Here is an 18606-nt window from a genome sequence, read left to right as displayed (position 1 = left end):
CCTCTAAGGCTACCCAGCTTAATGACACCACATTTATAGATGTCCTTTGCTACAGTAACAAGCATTGGCAAGGCCAGTAGGTCTGGCCTTAGAAAGCTTGCATTTTTTACGGTTGAGAAAACGTGAGCTATACAACCCCTGCCACAGACGTGCACTCCTTTGCAAGCAGCTGTGCTCGTGTGATCAGAAAATCTGCTGTCACTCACAATGCAAGGCAGCCAATGGATGAAGTGGGCTAGCCCATCCAAATGTGAATGACACCTGGAAAGACACCTATAGATGAAGAGGACTGATTAAAATGCAATCAAAGCATATATCTATGGATTTTTGATTTATAGATTGTGCCATAGTGCTGCTCCCCATTGATTATCAGGCTCAGCGGAACATCTCTTTCAGTACTTTTTCACATGTATTTACTGCCAAGGTACCATGCTCTGGAGATTATCCGAGGACGAGAAAAAGCCTAAACACAAGAACGTTATTTCAAGACCCGGACCTCTTACTTGTCTGATTAATCTATTGACCAAATACTTGTGCAGAAAATGACTTGTTATTGCACCTTTTCATTCTATACTATTTTCTGATGACTGGAACCACATCACCTAAAGAATGATGATGGATTAAACCCAGATCAGTTGACTGGGGGTGAGTGCTTGCAATGTTCAACACTCCGTCCATCATCCCCTTTGGTTTTGCTTTGTTTGCCCTAAGTTGGCAGGGTATGCCCAGACGTGGGTCCCTTGCTCACTTTGCCACTGGATTCAAGCTAGCCTGGCTGAAGACGGCTGATTAGCCAGAAACTGGTCCAAGGATGCTTGTTTCCAGTCCAGGGAAGACATGGCTTGGCAGTTCGGGCTGGACTGTTCCCATGAGGCACAGGGTCAGACTGATTTGCATATGGCCATGTCTGAACTGGGGTGGCGGAGAGAGCTAAAGAATGATGATGGATTAAACCCAGATCAGTTGACTGGGGGTGAATGCTTGCAATGTTCAACACTCCGTCCATCATCCCCTTTGGTTTTGCTTTGTTCGTCCTAAGTTGGCAGGGTATGCCCAGACTTGGGTCCCTTGCTCACTTTGCCACTGGATTCATGCTAGCCTGGCTGACGACGGCTGATTAGCCAGAAACCGGTCCCAGGATGCTTGTTTCCAGGGAAGACATGGCTTGGCAGTTCAGGCTGGACTGTTCACTTGAGGCACAGGGTCAGACTGATTTGCATATGGCCATGTCTGAACTGGGGTGGCGGAGTGAGCTAAAGAATGATGATGGATTAAACCCAGATCAGTTGACTGGGGGTGAGTGCTTGCAATGTTCAACACTCCGTCCATCATCCCCTTTGGCTTTGCTTTGTTCGCCCTAAGTTGTCAGGGTATGCCCAGACGTGGGTCCCTTGCTCACTTTGCCACTGGATTCAAGCTAGCCTGGCTGAAGACGGCTGATTAGCCAGAAACCGGTCCCAGGATGCTTGTTTCCGGTCCAGGGAAGACATGGCTTGGCAGTTCGGGCTGGACTGGACAATTGCCTGAAATTCACATGCACGTCGGACAAGAAACAACTAGATTTTCTGGACATCACAATCTATACCGAGAACAACATCCTCATGACCAAAACTTACTATAAACCAACAGCAAGAATCAGTATACTTTCCTATAACCGCTTCCATCCCCGCCCCTTGAGGGAAAACTTACCGTATAGTCAATTCTTACGACTAAAAAGGAACTGCAGCTCTCTGCAGGTCTGTAAAACACAAGCCAAAGAACTGGAACAGAAACTTGAGATGAGAGATTACCCCAAAAAGATTATAAGGAAATGCCAAAAAAGAGCCCTCAACCAGCCCAGGTTGTGTCTCCTTGAAACCAACCCACAAGAGACGCCCAGTGACCTTTTGAGCTGTGTGACAACATATGGTACATCCTCAAAAACAGTGAAAAAATCATCAATAAAAACTGGAGGATCCTGACATCCAATGACTGAAAATGGCCAAAACCTCGTTTTGCGAACAAGAGGACGCGAAACATTAAGGATTTTCTGGTACACACCAGACCTGCACCAACCGTGAAGAGAGACACGATAACGGCAGCATGGAATATGAACCCAATAGTTGGACACCATCCATGTGGCTCCTGCTCGGTATGCAAATTAACAAAAATGACTACGACCCTACAACTTCTGCCAAACCTGACCTAGACATTACGCCAACATACAAACTGCAACACCACGCATGTAGTATACATGATTGTGTGCCCCTGCAACCTGAGATACATTGGGATGACGTGTCACAAAGTAAAACAACGTATTTGTGAACACAAAAGTAACGTGAACTGCAAAAGGTCAACTACAAGGATGAGTAAACACTACATAGAGAACAACCACAGTGTGGATGATCTCAACTGGGTAGTCCTGGAAACACTACTGTCAAAAAGCCACAATGCTGAGTGAATCCTTTTTGAGAAGGAACAACGTTGGATCCATCGTCTTAAGACAGATGTGGAAGGATTGAACGATAACATCCCTTGGCACACCTTAGCATAAAGGTAACAGGAGACTTAAGACCCATCATCTCGGCATGAAGATGTACTTTGGACCAACTAGCTCCCCCAACCGAGCTGAACTTCCGCAAGTAAATCCATGTAAATTCATTGAACACCACTTTGGATTTCAGAATTGCCCAGAACAACTTACAGCAATACGTAATGCCAGTAAGAACATAAACTGAGAACCAATACAAATGGCACACTGTAGTAGCAGTCTTTCCACCACCCCTCTACAGTCGATGCCAACCACCATTGCCAACCAAGGAACGCGCCTGAGGCCCTCCCTGAATGATTAACCTCACTACCGACACCACCAATTACCTCACCCATAGAGTTAATTGTTAAACATCAAATAATAATATTAATGATCAAATGAACACGACGGGTGTTCAAAAACAGTAAGTCTGTCTTTCTTCATAATTCCAAATGCCAACCATTACCAACCACGATACCCGAGGCAGTCCCTCTTCCATTTCAACCGACCACCGTATGTAAATACCAGCTCAATACGGGCCCGCGTCACCCGTGACACCGTTTCCAGAGCTAGTACTAGCAAATGGCCTGTGAGAACCGGTGAGCGACCACGAGGAGTGCTGAAACCTACAGAATGCACCGCAAGTAAGATGCAATTAACCCCTATTTATTTCTACAGATTGTGGTCCCTACTAGCGCAACGGCATGCAGAGGAAGCGCATCACAACTAGAAAAAGGTAACCATGACATGTCTGTTTTGGAGACAAACGCTTAACCCTTTCACCGCGGCGGGAATTCCGCCGCGGTGCTGGGGGTGCGGGGGGGCAGCGCGGTGGCGCTGTGTTCATGACGGAGCCGCTCCGTCATGAGCCACGGTTGGGCTGTGCTCATGACGGAACGGTTCCGTCATGACTCCGCCCATTTGCGTTGTCCCCCCGCACAGGCGGGGAAACAGCGCCGCGCAGGCGGAGCGGCCGCCAACGGGCGTGTCATGACGGAACCGTTCCGTCATGAGCACACGGCAACCGTGGCTCATGACGGAACGGTTCCGTCATGAGCAGGGAAGGGGTTAAAACAACCTGTAACATCATTTGCCGCCAGCTTCTTATGCGTTGCCGCTTTGATCGAGTAACAAAAAAGAGCGCAATAACGATGAGTAGTAATTCTTCTTAACCACATGAAACGCATGCAAGAACTTTCACTTTGTCGTTTTACCCATTTTGTTTTGTCGCTTGTGCCCTTTAACATGCAACGAGCACAGTAACGATAAACACCTAACTAAACAATGCCTACTATGGCGACAGGCACGCATGCTTGAACAAACATTCCGCCTATCTCAAGCACATTAATACAACGAAACTCAGGCATTTTCATGCAAGTACAATGACAACTCAGGATATCTATAGATCTGATAGGATAGTTTTAAAGCACCATCTTCTTTTTCCTCTGTTATTCATTTGTTATATCTTTGGCTACCTGAAGCACTCATTTTAACTCATTTTATCTAGTTTAACAGTTGTGTATTCGCCCACTATGCGAACATGACGCAGTATAAACTCATACCAAATTGGAAACTTGAGTTAACGATTGTTGTACCAGCAGTCCACATGAATAATAAGCAGATATGGGTCACGTTGAGGAAATTGTACTACAATGTATTTCTCTCCCTATCCACAGGTACAGATACGATTGATCTGAACTCTCTGCGCACAAGTGGTCAATTCGCCACTTTAACAGGAGCCATAAGGTGCTCCTTGACACACATCCCGGTCCTGAAGAAAGCCCCTAGAAGTCAGCATGAGGCTGAAACATGTTGACCAACACCAGTGCGGTGGGTTAGTAGCTTGACCCACACATGCACGACCCTGCTTTTAATTACCCACATCACAATTTTTTTCAATAAATATTTACTGTTGAGTGATGTAGGGATTTTTAACTCACTTCACTAAAGCACACAAACGCACTCTTATTTTTCATTTCTGGACACTACTGGCAAGCCAGTTGGTCTTTCTCCAGGTGGAGGCACAACATACTCACAAAGATAAAGACCCGATTATAATGCTGCTACAGTACACTTAGGCGGAGAACCAAGATATACCGCCCAACGCCTGTGTACGTATATGAGGGTTTTTACAAAGTTTCCCAGATGAGTGATCCATTCCCCCCCCACCACCCCTCTGATTTTTGTACTAACCATTGGAAGCTGGATGGATCAGAGCTTCTCTTTCCCTCCTCATTGATTAAGATATATACCTTTTCATTCTGGTCGTGATTCAAATTGAGATTGTTAAAATGCTCCTTGATAAACACAAAATTGTTGGAGGTTCTATTTTCCAGATGTGCCAAGGTCCCACAATTGCTAAATCCCCAAAAAGCAGCACCATAAGGTGATGTCAACACAACCTTATTCCAAAATATTTCCACTCACAGTAGCTGCCCCAGGCCCAAAACTGAGGTTGACAATACTCAGGATTTGATGCGTCAAATTATGCATCTTTCTTTTTAAAGTGTGGGTGGAAAACAAGTTGCATTTCTAAATGTGGTTCCTGGATTACGATTAAGAATCCGCTGGCAAAGGTGGCAAACTACACCCACATCATAAATTGCTAGTGAAAACCCTGTGAGGCCAGCACACAACTTTGTGGAACCCCTCGAGTCCTTGTAAACCCATTAGTCATTTCATGACTCTCACAGGAACAATTTAGGGATCAAACACAGAAGGCCTTTAAATATTTTAATCAATGTTTATTCTACTCCTGCAAGCGCTAGAGCCTTTGAAAACTTCAGCATATGTAAATTATCATAATCAATTCTATATCTACAAAAGCCATGAATTAAAAGGAACCTTCATTAAAAGGGTTTTATTTCTGCATAATGCTGTGCGTCGAGAATCCATGCGCTATGGAAATGTACACTTTTTACAACCCTTTAAGTAAAGATGTTAGCTAGGAAGGTGTGTTCATCCAGAATTTGATGTGGTTGACGTACTGAATCTGGAAGGGAGCTCGTCAGATAACTGCCTGAGTCATCTAATATCTGTCTTTCGCATAATGATTTCTAGGAAAGATTCTGCTCTATGCTCCTCTGCCAGAGCAGCATTCAGTACCTCTGAAAATCTGGATGTTCTTAGGTCTGGCCTACTAGGCAGCTGTCTGGTAGGCAAAAACCTCTTGTAAACAATACCAAAAACTAACAATGGGCGAAGAGCTCACCCACGGCTTACCATTGGTTGACTTTATTGTTACTCTCATTTTCTTGCTTCTAATTGGATGGCATGCCTTTCTCTGCTAGGGTTTCTCCCTCCTAAAGTATAGCCTCTTTACAATCTTTTTGATTGGCTGACTTGTATCTTTCCACAGCTCACTCTGCTGCTCCCTCACTCCCTGTTGTTTTTCTACCTACTCAGCCACCATCCACAAACCATCTGCTTCTCCATTGCTGCCCCAACCCGTGACGTAATTTGCATAGTGTTTTTTTTTTTAAAAAAAACGTTATTTGCTGCAGTGTCTTTCCGGAAGTCAAAAAGCACTTTCACACTAAGAAAATTTCATTCTAGCTAAGTGTCATCTTAGATCAGTAAATAAAGAAAATAAAATGGCTCCAGCATCACTACATAGGCATGCAAATGTGTTGATGCGTGTACACACAAACATCACCATGCTTGTGTGCGCCTGCAGAATTTTGCATCTGGCAGCTTTAGCTGCGCCATCGTGCCATAAATGTTCTTTTTTTGTCAATGCTGCACAGCAAAAAGCGTTGACAAAGCCAATAGGTCAACAAGGCAAGACCTATTTCTAGTTGAGTTCTGTGGGATTCTTTAAAGAGCACTAAGAATCCTCTAAATTAAACCCAGGAATGTGTATGCTATGATTCGTTGAGTACAGTCATGTAAGGTTTTTGTGAGATTCTATGATAATAACAGAGCATACATTTGTGTCAGCAACGATGTGGCATCCATGATTGACATTTGCACTAATGCCTGTAGGAAGCATTAAATAACCCCTGAACAATTATGACTTCTTGTAGAAAACCAATAAGCTATTTTAATACAGGTAAAAAGTGCCAATATGTAAGGCTCAGAAAATCTATAGCAAATTAGGCCCTGGCCTGGATCCTTCTTGGTTGCCTGCCAAACACTTCTGAGACATTATCCAAGGATATCTGACAGGGGCATTGCTGCCAACTAGAGAGGGTGGAACGGCAAGGTACCTTAGTGACCCATGCAAAGCTCCCATACGAAGTTTCTTGCAGCTTCACTCTGAGAAAGAGCTAGCAACAAGTCTTGGCCTAAGCTAAGCCATGATCTTTGGAGTATAAATATAACGGAAAAGTGTTCCTTTCACGCAGGGCCTCAACCCATTTTGCACTTGTTTCTTCTTAGCTACTAAAGTCTTATATGTGGTTCTACCCAGATCATTGTAGTTGTCAGTGTTAGATTAATTCAATTTCTTTGACTTCGGTAATTGAGAATTTAACTTCCCAGAATCCTTGTCCAAGCGAGTGTATACTATATTCTGCAGGTCACTGGTACTTGGTTTTGATAGTCGATGGAGGAACTAACTAACAATTTCTTCACAACTCTCTAATGCTACATTTTCCTGATGAGCTGGGTTGGCCAGTCCTCTGCTACACAGATCCAAAATACTCTCAATGACCAGGCATGATGGATGAAATGCTGCAACAGTTTCTCTCCCCTTGGTCTTCCTTAGAATGAGCGAACAGACCTCGTCATAGCTACTCTGAATGACTTTCAGCTCTACTCAGCTAGATCATGAAGGAGAAGAGAAGCTCAGACCAACAGGTGTTGATCTTACCTTAGTGAGTACCATTCTGCTTCACGTAGTTTCTTTGCGATGGCTGAAGAGCCACCTGAATTAGTGTTATATATTGGGGCTAACCCTGCTTTTGGCTAATGCAAGGTCAGGAAGTACATTGGACAGCCAGCCTACCCAGGTGGCAAGCCTAGTAGACTTCTGTGTTCCCATTGAGCTTCAAAAGACTAACTGATAAAATATCTAAAGTGCTCACTACCTACTTGGATCTCCTATTTCTGGTATTAAAAGCCTGATTATCTGAACAGACTGGTCGTCAGCTTTTGTCTGAAGATGAAGAGTGAGTTTACGTGTCTTAAGTCAGTTGAAATTTTGTTAAAGAAGCCCGAACATTGAAGGGATGACCATCTTGAGTGGAGAGCCGTAATTCAGGAACTTCTAGGAGACCTTGTTGGTGATGTGCAGATTCCCTCGCTGGGATGTAGGGCGGGAATTTGGAAGCTAGGTAGTTAGGCGCTAGTTGATTTTGCATTTAAATGTTTGGTAGTCTCCTGAAGTTCGATGCGAGCAGCCACTGGCAGCGAGTGAAGGGATCTGTGACCTGTCGAGAAATGGTCCCATTTCCTCATTCCAAAAACTATGTTCATTCATAGCCTCCCTGGCCTGACCCAACAGGACTGAGAAGGTATATTACATAATTTGATTGGGATCCTGAACCTTGTCCTGCAACCAGGGAGCTCACAAATCCCTGCACTCAGAATTCTTCTCCCCCTATTTCCATGCAAATCACATGGACTATGTCAGTTTGGAAGACAAGGACATGACCAGGTCGGCAGGCTGCATCTAGCTGTATTATTATGTCGCTACAAGGGCCATTAGTGCACAAGAAACTGACCCAGTCAAGACCTGTGGCCTCTTGGATGTCTGATCCAGGCTTTACCAGCAGTACAGCATGGGTTGCCAGCACTCGGGTCAAGGCCTGCGGCAAGGCAAGTATTGTGCCCACTAACCCGTCGAAAGTAAGTACTTATGAGTCCCTTCCACTTTTCTTTAAAAAATGTGCACCCCTTAAAGTTTTCCGCCCACGGCAACTGCCCTTGCCCACGCTATGCCACTGGCCTCTACAAGCCTCCGTCACTGACAGACGTCTTGTGGGCAAGCAACGAACACAGAGGACTCGCAGTGCAACCTACACCCTCGCCACCAAGGAGATTTGAATTAAATGCAGTCAAGCCACCCCCCAAAGGCTGGAGGGAGTAGCACTTGCCACGTATGGACGTAAGTGACGCTTCCTCGTCTACTTAAGGCGATGCCCTTAAAGGAGTTTCATGAAAAAACGCTGAGTTAGCAACTGAAGTTAAGTAGTAGCCATGCTAAACTCTAGGGGGCAGATTTACAAGAAAGTGACGCATCTATAGAGATGCGTCACTTTCCTTGCACCACCCTAAAAAATGCTTGCGCCGCCATGGATGCGCCGTATTTACAATACGGCGCACCTTGGAGGAAGGATTGACAGATGCGTCAGAAATTCTGATGCATCTGTTTGGGCAAAAGTGACGCATTGCTGGAGTCATGTCGCAAGCACGACGCAACTCCAGCAATGCAATTTGTGGCCTATTCCCACTACACTGCGTCACTCCTTATGCCTGCTTCAAGCAGGCGTAAGGTTTTGACGCAGTGGCGTCCTAAAAGTGACGCAGTGAAATCTTGTAGATTTCACTGCGTCACTTTTACGAGGGTTTACTGCGTGGGAACGCCCACCCTGAATACATTATACCTGACGCTGGTATAATGTGACGCAGGGCTTTACAACGTGACGCATCTCCCTAGATGCGTCACGTTGTAAATAGGGCGCATTGTTTGTGCCGCCGTTGCATCAAGAAAAGTGACGCAATGGTGGCGCAAAGAGGCGCAAGGGGCTTGTAAATCTGCCCCTAGGTACCCTAAATTTCCATCCCTACAGTGAGTTTCTTTTAGCATCAGAGGAAACTTTACTTTGTGCTGTGTTTGGGTGTGCAATGTCACATACATACATATGCGTGTAACAAGAGGGAGAGAGAGGACTAGAAAGCTAGTCCATGTCCCCGAGGGATTTATATGTGATTAAACAAAGAAGACTAGCTTAAGTTGACCAAAGTGATGCAGTACTCAAAGTAGTTCTGTCACAGACACCTTGTAGGTGTATTCATGAAGCCCTCACCCACCAACCTAGTTGGTGGCATGCTTCATCATCGGCCCACCCAGTGACACCTAGTATGTCCCGGGTGTGCTACGACGCCTGATTACAGCGGAGCTGGTATATTGCTGAGAGTGCAGTGAGGTTGGGTGAATTGTGATTTAAAACGGCTTGGTGGTGGTCCCAGTACCCAAGGGTAAATTAAATTTTAATAACTGGGCCGACACCAGCGGTTAAAAGTAAGGCTACAGGACGTGTAAGGGTGGAGAGTTACTGCCCCCTGCGTCCTTCAGATGGTCGACATGTTTCAGCTAGTGCCTTAGAGTATTCTGGCTTTCCTCAGGACCGTTTTTAAAAGGGTGTGGTGAAAATAAAACAGACTTAGTGTTGTGGTACAGACTATGTGATACACTCACTAAGGCGTTTTTCTATGTGTGAGAGGGGGATTCCCTTCTCATGCATACGCTTTGGGTTATTCCGACGGCGGGACAACAGGTACAAGGCAGGCACTGACCAGAAAGACTGGTCATCCCCTTACCGCTTCCCTCCAGGAAGCCTTGGCTAATAACCCAAAGCGTATTTTCACCACACCCTTTTAAAAACGGTCCTGAGGAAAGCCAGAATACTCTAAGGCACTGGCTGAAACATGTCGACCATCTGAAGGACGCAGGGGGCAGTAACTCTCCACTCTTACACGTCCTGTAGCCTTACTTTTAACCGCTGGTGTCGGCCCAGTTATTAAAATTTAATTTACCCTTGGGTACTGGGACCACCACCAAGCCGTTTTAAATCACAATTCACCCAACCTCACTGCACTCTCAGCAATATACCAGCTCCGCTGTAATCAGGCGTCGTAGCACACCCGGGACATACTAGGTGTCACTGGGTGGGCCCGATGATGAAGCATGCCACCAACTAGGTTGGTGGGTGAGGGCTTCATGAATACACCTACAAGGTGTCTGTGACAGAACTACTTTGAGTACTGCATCACTTTGGTCAACTTAAGCTAGTCTTCTTTGTTTAATCACATACATACATATCACATGCATAATGTACAGAATATAAAATAATATTATTATCAGTAGAAAGAGTGGCACTGGCTTTGCTAATAACTTATCCTTTTTAGGTCTCGCTGGCGTTGCAGCGCGAAGCGCTGCCACCAACGAGACTATTGTTGCCGTGTTTACTCCCAAGGGAGACAGACCTGGGCACGAGCCGATTCTGGTCTGGGCACGAGCCGATTCTGGTCTGTGAACGCGCTTCACAGTGGAACAGCTTGTGCGCGTTAATTCCAGTTGAGTGCTCGTCTCCGGAAGGCGTGCTGCGCCGATTCTGGTCTGGGCACGAGCCGATTCTGGTCTGTGAACGCGCTTCACAGTGGAACAGCTTGTGCGCGTTAATTCCAGTTGAGTGCTCGTCTCCGAAAGACGTGCTGCGCATTAATTATAGTTGAGTGCTCCAGCAGCCTGGGGCGCCTATCGACATGCTGTGCTAATGATTACTGTGGGGTCTCATGCTGTGATAATTCTCACTTTCTGTGTTGTGATCGGGAGCAGGTGTATTACTGGCGCCACCGCCACGCCTTCATTAGTCATAAAAGCTGCATGGCAAGCGATAATTAGGGCAGCATGTTTTAGGACATTTTTAGCAATTACTTTGTTTACTTAGTGCTATTAGTGATATCTTTTGTGCATCCAATGCTCTATTTAAACGTGCAGCACTGAACATTTTCAAAGAAGGCGAATCAGCGACATTCATTGGAGACACGACCTATTTGAAGACGCTTGTTTTACTGGGGTAAGTTCTGTGAACTGTTTAGTTTGTTTACTTTATTATAGTATAACTGGCAGGGTTGGCTAAATTATGCGAGAAAAGGAAAAATATGCAGGAGATGATGGTATGAGGCAAGTGTGGCAAATGTATAATTATGCGTACACCATATAAAAGCAAGTTGCAAAATGTCCGGTGTTGGGCGGATGGGTTCACTGTGCTGTTGCGTCGCCTGTAGGTGTGTTACTTGCCTTTGCACTTGTTTTTTATGCATATATATAGCACAAACTCGACCCGAAGTTTATTGGAGCGCTTTACACGAGCACCATATTTACATTACACATTCAGGCACGGGGAGATTAAGTGATTTGCCCAGAATCACAGGATGTTGATGCGACCTCGGGGCTCAAACTCTGGTTTCCAGAACCAAAGTCTGCAGTTTAGCCGACGGACCACATCCTCGCCCTTGCCCTGCTGATTTTCAGGGACGGCTGCTCTGTCTTCACAAGGGTCGGGCGAACTATGACTCCGCTGCCTGACCTGGAACAGATCTGTTAGGTGTTTGTATTTTTTTTTTATTTTTTTTTATTTAGCGCAAACTCAATCCGTAGGTATTGGAGCACTTTACATGTATACCACATCCATTATAGAAGGACACATTCATGTTTGGTAGGTACGTGGATGTTAAGTTATTCATAACCGGCGGAGCCAAGGCTGGTCTCTCTACCTCTGTGACTCCGGTTGCTGCTCGTGCCTCGTGTATAGCTGGTTTTCCTAGTTATCTGGCGAATACAAAAGCGGGCTTTGCTGTGTTTCTGTTTAAAGGCTACACATAAGGGGCTCAACTGATCGAATTGTAACCAGCTGTCCAACACAATACCGGCAGAAGGGCTCAGTGAGACGTACACTTGTAAGGGGCAGAGGTTACACTCCCGGCAAGTCTGCCTCAGCCTTCATTCTTCCGAGGTGGATCAATTGAATTCCATTGATTGGGTAGTAGTTATATCTGTTAACCGAGCGTAGAAATGGAGCAAATTTAATACGGAGGGCTATTTGAAAAGTATAATTTTTTTCCAATGTGCCAGATGAATTTGTCTTTATGTTCTTGGGACTTATAAGAATCTTGTAGTGTGTACATCAGGCGGGTCATGTGTCTTTGGAAAACTAGCACCTTTTTGTGATATTGTAGTTGCATGATAGTTTCACATTATAATAGTGGGGGCTCGGATGTCAAACCTCCTTTCCGGGTGTTGGTCCTTGCCAGCAGTCATCACCTACTGCCAAAGACCTGCTTTTTAAAATGTATATCACCTGTCCACCTCCTTCCCCTTCCGGTACCCCCCTCACTAGTGCCCTCTCTCCCTTTCGTTTTCACCCTTCCAGCCTCTCTTCCCCCGTTCTCTCTCGGTCCGCCATTTCTCTCCATGCCCCCATTTCTCTCTACCTGTGCCCCCTTTCTCTCTCTCCCTGTACCCCCCTTACTCTCCATCCCATTTTCCCGTGACCCATAGCTTTGGCTGCAGGTGAGTTGGCACAACTCCTGTGAGAGAAGTGTCTCTAGATTAGGTGGCACATGCCCCTGCTAGGACCATGGTCAGGCGTTTGTCTGTTACACAGAAAACCACGTCTCTGTTTAACTGCAGTTTGAGAGTATTTTTGTTATTGTGTTTATTTACTGTACCAAATGAATCATGGTGGAACCGGGAATCTTATGCCAGAGCATCCCAGGAATCCAAAACGTAAAACTGAAAAAAAACATTTTGGAGAAAAATCATGTGATGTTGCAGAAATCGCTTCATCTCTTAGTGGTGTTTAATGTAGGTTCATTTACAAACCCCAGCCATCATATAAGGTCTCTGGAATGCCTTAGACCTGGCAGAGTCTCTTGATGCCCATGAGCAACAGCAAAGAGCATGTTCACCGCTGAAGAGAGTGACCACTTCACCATTCATCCCTTTGTGCCTGCAAACAGAGCTGAATACTTCACCTTTCGCCACTTTGCATCTGCAAACAGAGCTGACCACTTCACCAGCTGAACAACATTTGCACAAGCGTCACTGACACCCCGTACTACCGATTTGTTTTTATTGCATATGATGCCCCAATCACTTCAAGTACATTTGTTGTAATCGGTAGTCCCTGTCCCCTGCTATACATTCCATCGTAAATTTTTAGATCCTGTTTTTTGTATTTTTATTCATCCATTCACACTCCTTTATGTTAAAATAGCCATAGCTTTACTGTACAGTTGCTAGAATAGCTTATAATATGGTATAGTGTGTCATTTTTAAACAATCACTCATCTGCAAACAAAAACATTGATAAAAAGCGCTGCCATTTACAATGCCAGTAGCTCCAACTGCAACAAATGCGAGACCTATTGCATTGCAAATGCTTGTTATTAGTATCTATCCAGTTGATTAGAAGTTACCTCACATGAACCTTCTGCTATCCAAAGGGTAGGTCTCTCTACAGCGTCTGATGATTAACCCCTTGAGTGCCCATGACGAGATGGTCTCGTCATGGGCCGCGGTTGCGCTGTGCCCATGACGAGACTATCTCGTCATGAGCCCCGCCCGCTAATGAAACGCCCGGCACAGGGCGTGGAAAGGGCGGGGCACTCAAGGGGTTAAGGCGCCCACGGTAACACATCACAACAATGGAAATGAGCTTTGTTAATAGCATTATCCAGGCCCAGAACAAGGCGCCTTGACAGCAGCATGGCCTGGGCACCCCCTGGAATGAATGAATGTTGCTGTTCAGCTCCAGCAGATCTCCTTGGAACGCTTCGCGCCCCTGCAGAAACCACCGAGCTTTGCAGGAATCTGATTAGGAAACGTAATTTGATAGAGCAGGTAAGCAATAATGAGATCCTGCAGTGTATGTATGAATCAGTATTGATCAACGGAGATAATAAAGGCATCTTGGCTGCAGCCGGCTTGGAAGGAGATAAAAATAGCACGCTTCAGAATAGTAATCTTTAGACTTTCCAAAACTGTAAAAGATACATGTGCATTTGTGAATTCGACCAAAAATTTGCAGAGGAGGCAAAAATGAATTCTGCTTGTTGCAACGCAGAGAACATGAAAACTGCCAAGCTTGCACCCTGTGCTAGAGGCTTATATTGCCTTTTAACATAACACGTTTACCCAGAAGGGCTTCTTAGCGCTGAATAACAGATGTTTATTGTTAACCAACTCAATGGTTCTCATTTTATCGACCTCAAAAGGATGAAAGGCTGAGTGGACCCGCCGGGATTTGAACCTGTGACCATGAAGTCAAACACAGGCCACTACAGTGGATACGTTAATCCACCAGACCCGGCTATTTTACAGAGTCTGTGCACGCAGGCCACAGCTCAGGTGCCACTGGACTGCTTGCCATTCTAGTAGGTGTTCTCCTAAGTTGCCCAGCCCATAATGACACGATTGAGAACATTAAAAGGGGCCTATCCAAGGGAGGTGTTTACATTCACATCAAAGAAGCGTGCCAGAAAAACCCTTCCATCTAACACTGCATGCACCTAAGACACACATTATACTGCAAAACACAGTCACTAATATTAGGAGTGAGTCAGTCATCAACACAAGCATTTTGAAATCATGTCCAGGATTGATAATGATGCTGCTCTCCTGGGGATGGTGGAAGATTCATTCAAGACCATTTTTTCTGAATGTGCACAGGTATCCTACACCCAGTTTACGCAGGCGCACTGTGCACAAAGCGGGGCGGAAATTGTGCAAGGTGTACACGACTGAGGGGTTGGATGGAAGGTGCAGAACCACATAGCAATATCTGAAGCTCTGGCCAGAGGGTCAAACACTTCCCCTGGAGCTGATGAATTAGTGCACTGGGCCACCAGGCACAGCTGAGCAGACTTCTGTGAATGTCTCCCAGTGCTGCATATGTAGGTTACTAAAGGCTTGAGAGCTCCTGGAGAGCTAGAGGGGCAGATCAGGTGGGTGTGGGTGCATGCAGTATGTCCTGGTTAAGGCCCTCTGGCTGCATGTGTAGGTTACTAGAGGTTTGAGAGCTCCTGGAGAGCCAGAAAGGCAGATCAGGAGGGTGTGGGTGCATGCAGTATGTCCTGGTTAAGGCCCTCGGGTTGCATGTTTAGGTTACTAGAGGCTTGGGAGCTCCTGGAGAGCCAGAGAGGGTAGATCAGGAGGATGTGGGTGCATGCAGTATGTCCTGGTTAAGGCCCTCTGGCTGCATGTGTAGGTTACTAGAGGCTTGAGAGCTCCTGGAGAGCCAGAGAGGGGCAGATCAGGAGGGTGTGGGTTCATGCAGTATGTCCTGGTTAAAACCCTCTGGCTACATGTGTAGGTTACTAGAGGCTTGAGAGCTCCTGGAGAGCCACAGAGGGGCAGATCAGGAGGGTGTGGGGGCATGCAGTATGTCCAGGTTAAGGCCCTCTGGCTGCATGTGTAGGTCACTAGAGGCTTGAGAGCTCCTGGAGAGCCAGAGAGGGGCAGATCAGGAGGGTGTGGGTGCATGCAGTATGTCCTGGTTAAGGCCCTCTGGTTGCATGTGTAGGTTACTAGAGGCTTGAGAGCTCCTGGAGAGCCATAGAGGGGCAGATCAGGAGGGTGTGGGATCATGTAGTATGTCCTGGTTAAGGCCCTCTGGCTGCATGTGTAGGTTACTAGAGGCTTGAGAGCTCCTGGAGAGCCAGAGAGGAGCAGATCAGGAGGGTGTGGGTGCATGCAGTATGTCCTGGTTAAGGCCCTCTGGTTGCATGTGTAGGTTACTAGAGGCTTGAGAGCTCCTGGAGAGCCAGAGAGGGGCAGATCAGGAGGGTGTGGGTGAATGCAGTATGTCCTGGTTAAGGCCCTCTGGTTGCATGTGTAGGTTACTAGAGGCTTGAGAGCTCCTGGAGAGCCAGAGAGGGGCAGATCAGGAGGGTGTGGGGGCATGCGGTATGTCCTGGTTAAGGCCCTCTGGCTGCATGTGTAGGTTACTAGCGGTTTGAAGAGATCCTGGAGAGCCAGAGAGGGGCAGATCAGGAGGGTGTGGGTGCATGCAGTATGTCCTGTTTAAGGCCCTCTGGTTGCATGTGTAGGCTACTAGAGGCTGGAGAGCTCCTGGAGAGCCATAGAGGGGCAGATCAGGAGGGTGTGGGGGCATGCAGTATGTCCAGGTTAAGGCCCTCTGGCTGCATGTGTAGGTTACTAGAGGCTTGAGAGCTCCTGGAGAGCCAGAGAGGGGCAGATCAGGAGGGTGTGGGTGCATGCAGTATGTCCTGGTTAAGGCCCTCTGGTTGCATGTGTAGGTTACTAGAGGCTTGAGAGCTCCTGGAGAGCCAGAGGGGGCCAGATAAGGAGGCTGTGGGTGCATGCAGTATGTCCTGGTTAAGGCCCTCTGGCTGCATGTGTAGCTTACTAGAGGCTTGAAAGATCCTGCAGAGCCAGAGGGGGGCAGATAAGGAGGGTGTGGGGGCATGCAGTATGTCCTGGTTAAGGCCCTCTGGCTGCATGTGTAGCTTACTAGAGGCTTGGGAGCTCCTGGAGAGCCAGAGGGGGGCAGATAAGGAGGGTGTGGGTGCATGCAGTATGTCCTGGTTAAGGCCCTATGGCTGCATGTGTAGGTTACTAGAGGCTTGAGAGCTCCTGGAGAGCCAGAGAGGGGCAGATCAGGAGGGTGTGGGGGCATGCAGTATGTCCTGGTTAAGGCCCTCTGGTGTATGCTTGAATGTCCAGAGGGAGAAATGCAGGCAGTACTAAGGCGTCAAATTACTTAGTGAAGGTTACAGGCAGAGTAAATCAATCTTAACTACATTATCAGCAGTATCAATCAAGAAGATACTCTGTTAACTCCTCTGACGAGTTTTCTTTTTTCTCTTCAAGCGTGGCATATCACAGTTTGTTAAATGCAGTATGTCAAACGTTGATATTCCAGTTAACTTGTTTAAAAAAAAATGGTGGTTCATTATATTTTGTCTAAATGTCTCTGTGAGTAGATTGAGTTACTGCAACGTTGTCTGTTGATAATGTGATGTTTGTATCAATCAATGAAAAAAGCAGATTTCCAGGAGTACGTCTACTGCACTGTACTTACTCCTGTGATGTGTCCACTTTAGGGACAAGTTCATGAGTGAGGACAACAGATATCTGATTTTGCAATCACAGATTTTGGGGATCGATTCTTATACCTACATGTATAGAAATTGGTAGAGAGCTACATAGATCGGAGAGGTGCCTGGGACGCAAGTGGTACGTGAGGCCTGAGATGAACCAGGAAGGTATCATGGACCAGAGGCACAAGGGCATTTACACAAGGTAGCAGCTAGAGCCTGCTTATAGCATGATCTACAAAGCATGTGTCATGGGATGGCTTGTGGCTGCTTACAGGAAAGGTAAGTAACTAAACAGCTGGGTTACTGTCTTTTAAAAGAAACAAGCATTGACAAAGCCAAAAGGTTTCAGCAAAGACGCACCATTCAATGGAGCAAAGCCTTATTTATTATAAGGGTGTCAGAGCATGGTGGGTACATGTTCCCTGCTGGAAGGAGAGGCGGTGGCAAGCATTCTCCAGTACTGAACTCACAACTGGCCCTGGCTGGTTCGATGGTGTGAAATACTCATGAGTGGAGAGACTGAATTATTTCGCTCTACAAAATAAAATGTTGATGCCCCTTCCACACACCAGCCACTGTCACTAGGTAACCACACTCCTGTGCAGTATGAAAGTGATGGATTGGGAAGGTTGGCAGTAGGTCATATCTGCTTCTCCTGCTCCCATCTTAGCTTTGCAGATGGTTTCAATATATGCCCTGGTGGTGCTTCTCATGGGTGGCGGCCTGCATCCGCCCTTCACGCCAATACCTGCTGGTGAAAAAAGCTACCGGGCCTGGTTTGTCTCAGTTTTCAAAAGGTAAAGGATATGTGTCATCCTGTAAATTACATTAGGTGCATGGGTGATAGAGTGCCTCATAAGAAGGACATGCTACAGAAACGTACAATTCTGCGCGTTCTTTCCGTGCTTACCATGAGGTGGCACGGGCAGTTGTGGGCGCCTGTATGCATGTGGGGTTGCAGAGCTGTGGGATATTTGATTTCATGAAATCCACTCAACCCGTCATCTATTCAGCAATGTAGATCGTCGGTAAGATCCACTCAACACATTTGGAAGTTCTCTGGTGAGGCACTTGGGCTTTCCGGGGCAGACTGAAGTCGCTCCCATCCCCCATGCCATCACCTTAGGGATGCCTAGAGTGCGTCATCTAGCTATAGGCCTCATGGAAGTTTAGAAATGTTATATTCCATGTTGCTGTCTATACTGAATGCATGCACCAATGTTGGCAAACTGTTTCTTCCGTTTTCTATTACTTTTGCCAGAGTTTGCCTTGCTAAATGCTATATTTTTGCCGTTCTGGGTCCA

General features: G+C 46.4%; 1 protein-coding gene across 1 annotated transcript in view; it reads right to left on the bottom strand.

Moving 5' to 3' along the window:
- The window catches only part of LOC146799556 (deubiquitinase DESI2-like), a 324800-nt gene that overhangs the window by 269716 nt on the left and 36478 nt on the right, over positions 1-18606 (bottom strand). The window lies entirely within an intron of this gene.

The sequence above is a fragment of the Triturus cristatus genome, chromosome 9, assembly GCF_964204655.1.
Source record: "Triturus cristatus chromosome 9, aTriCri1.1, whole genome shotgun sequence".
NCBI classification, from domain to species: domain Eukaryota; kingdom Metazoa; phylum Chordata; class Amphibia; order Caudata; family Salamandridae; genus Triturus; species Triturus cristatus.
The sequence above is the reverse complement of the archived record's forward strand: the minus strand, read 5'-3'. Positions and strand labels throughout refer to the sequence as shown.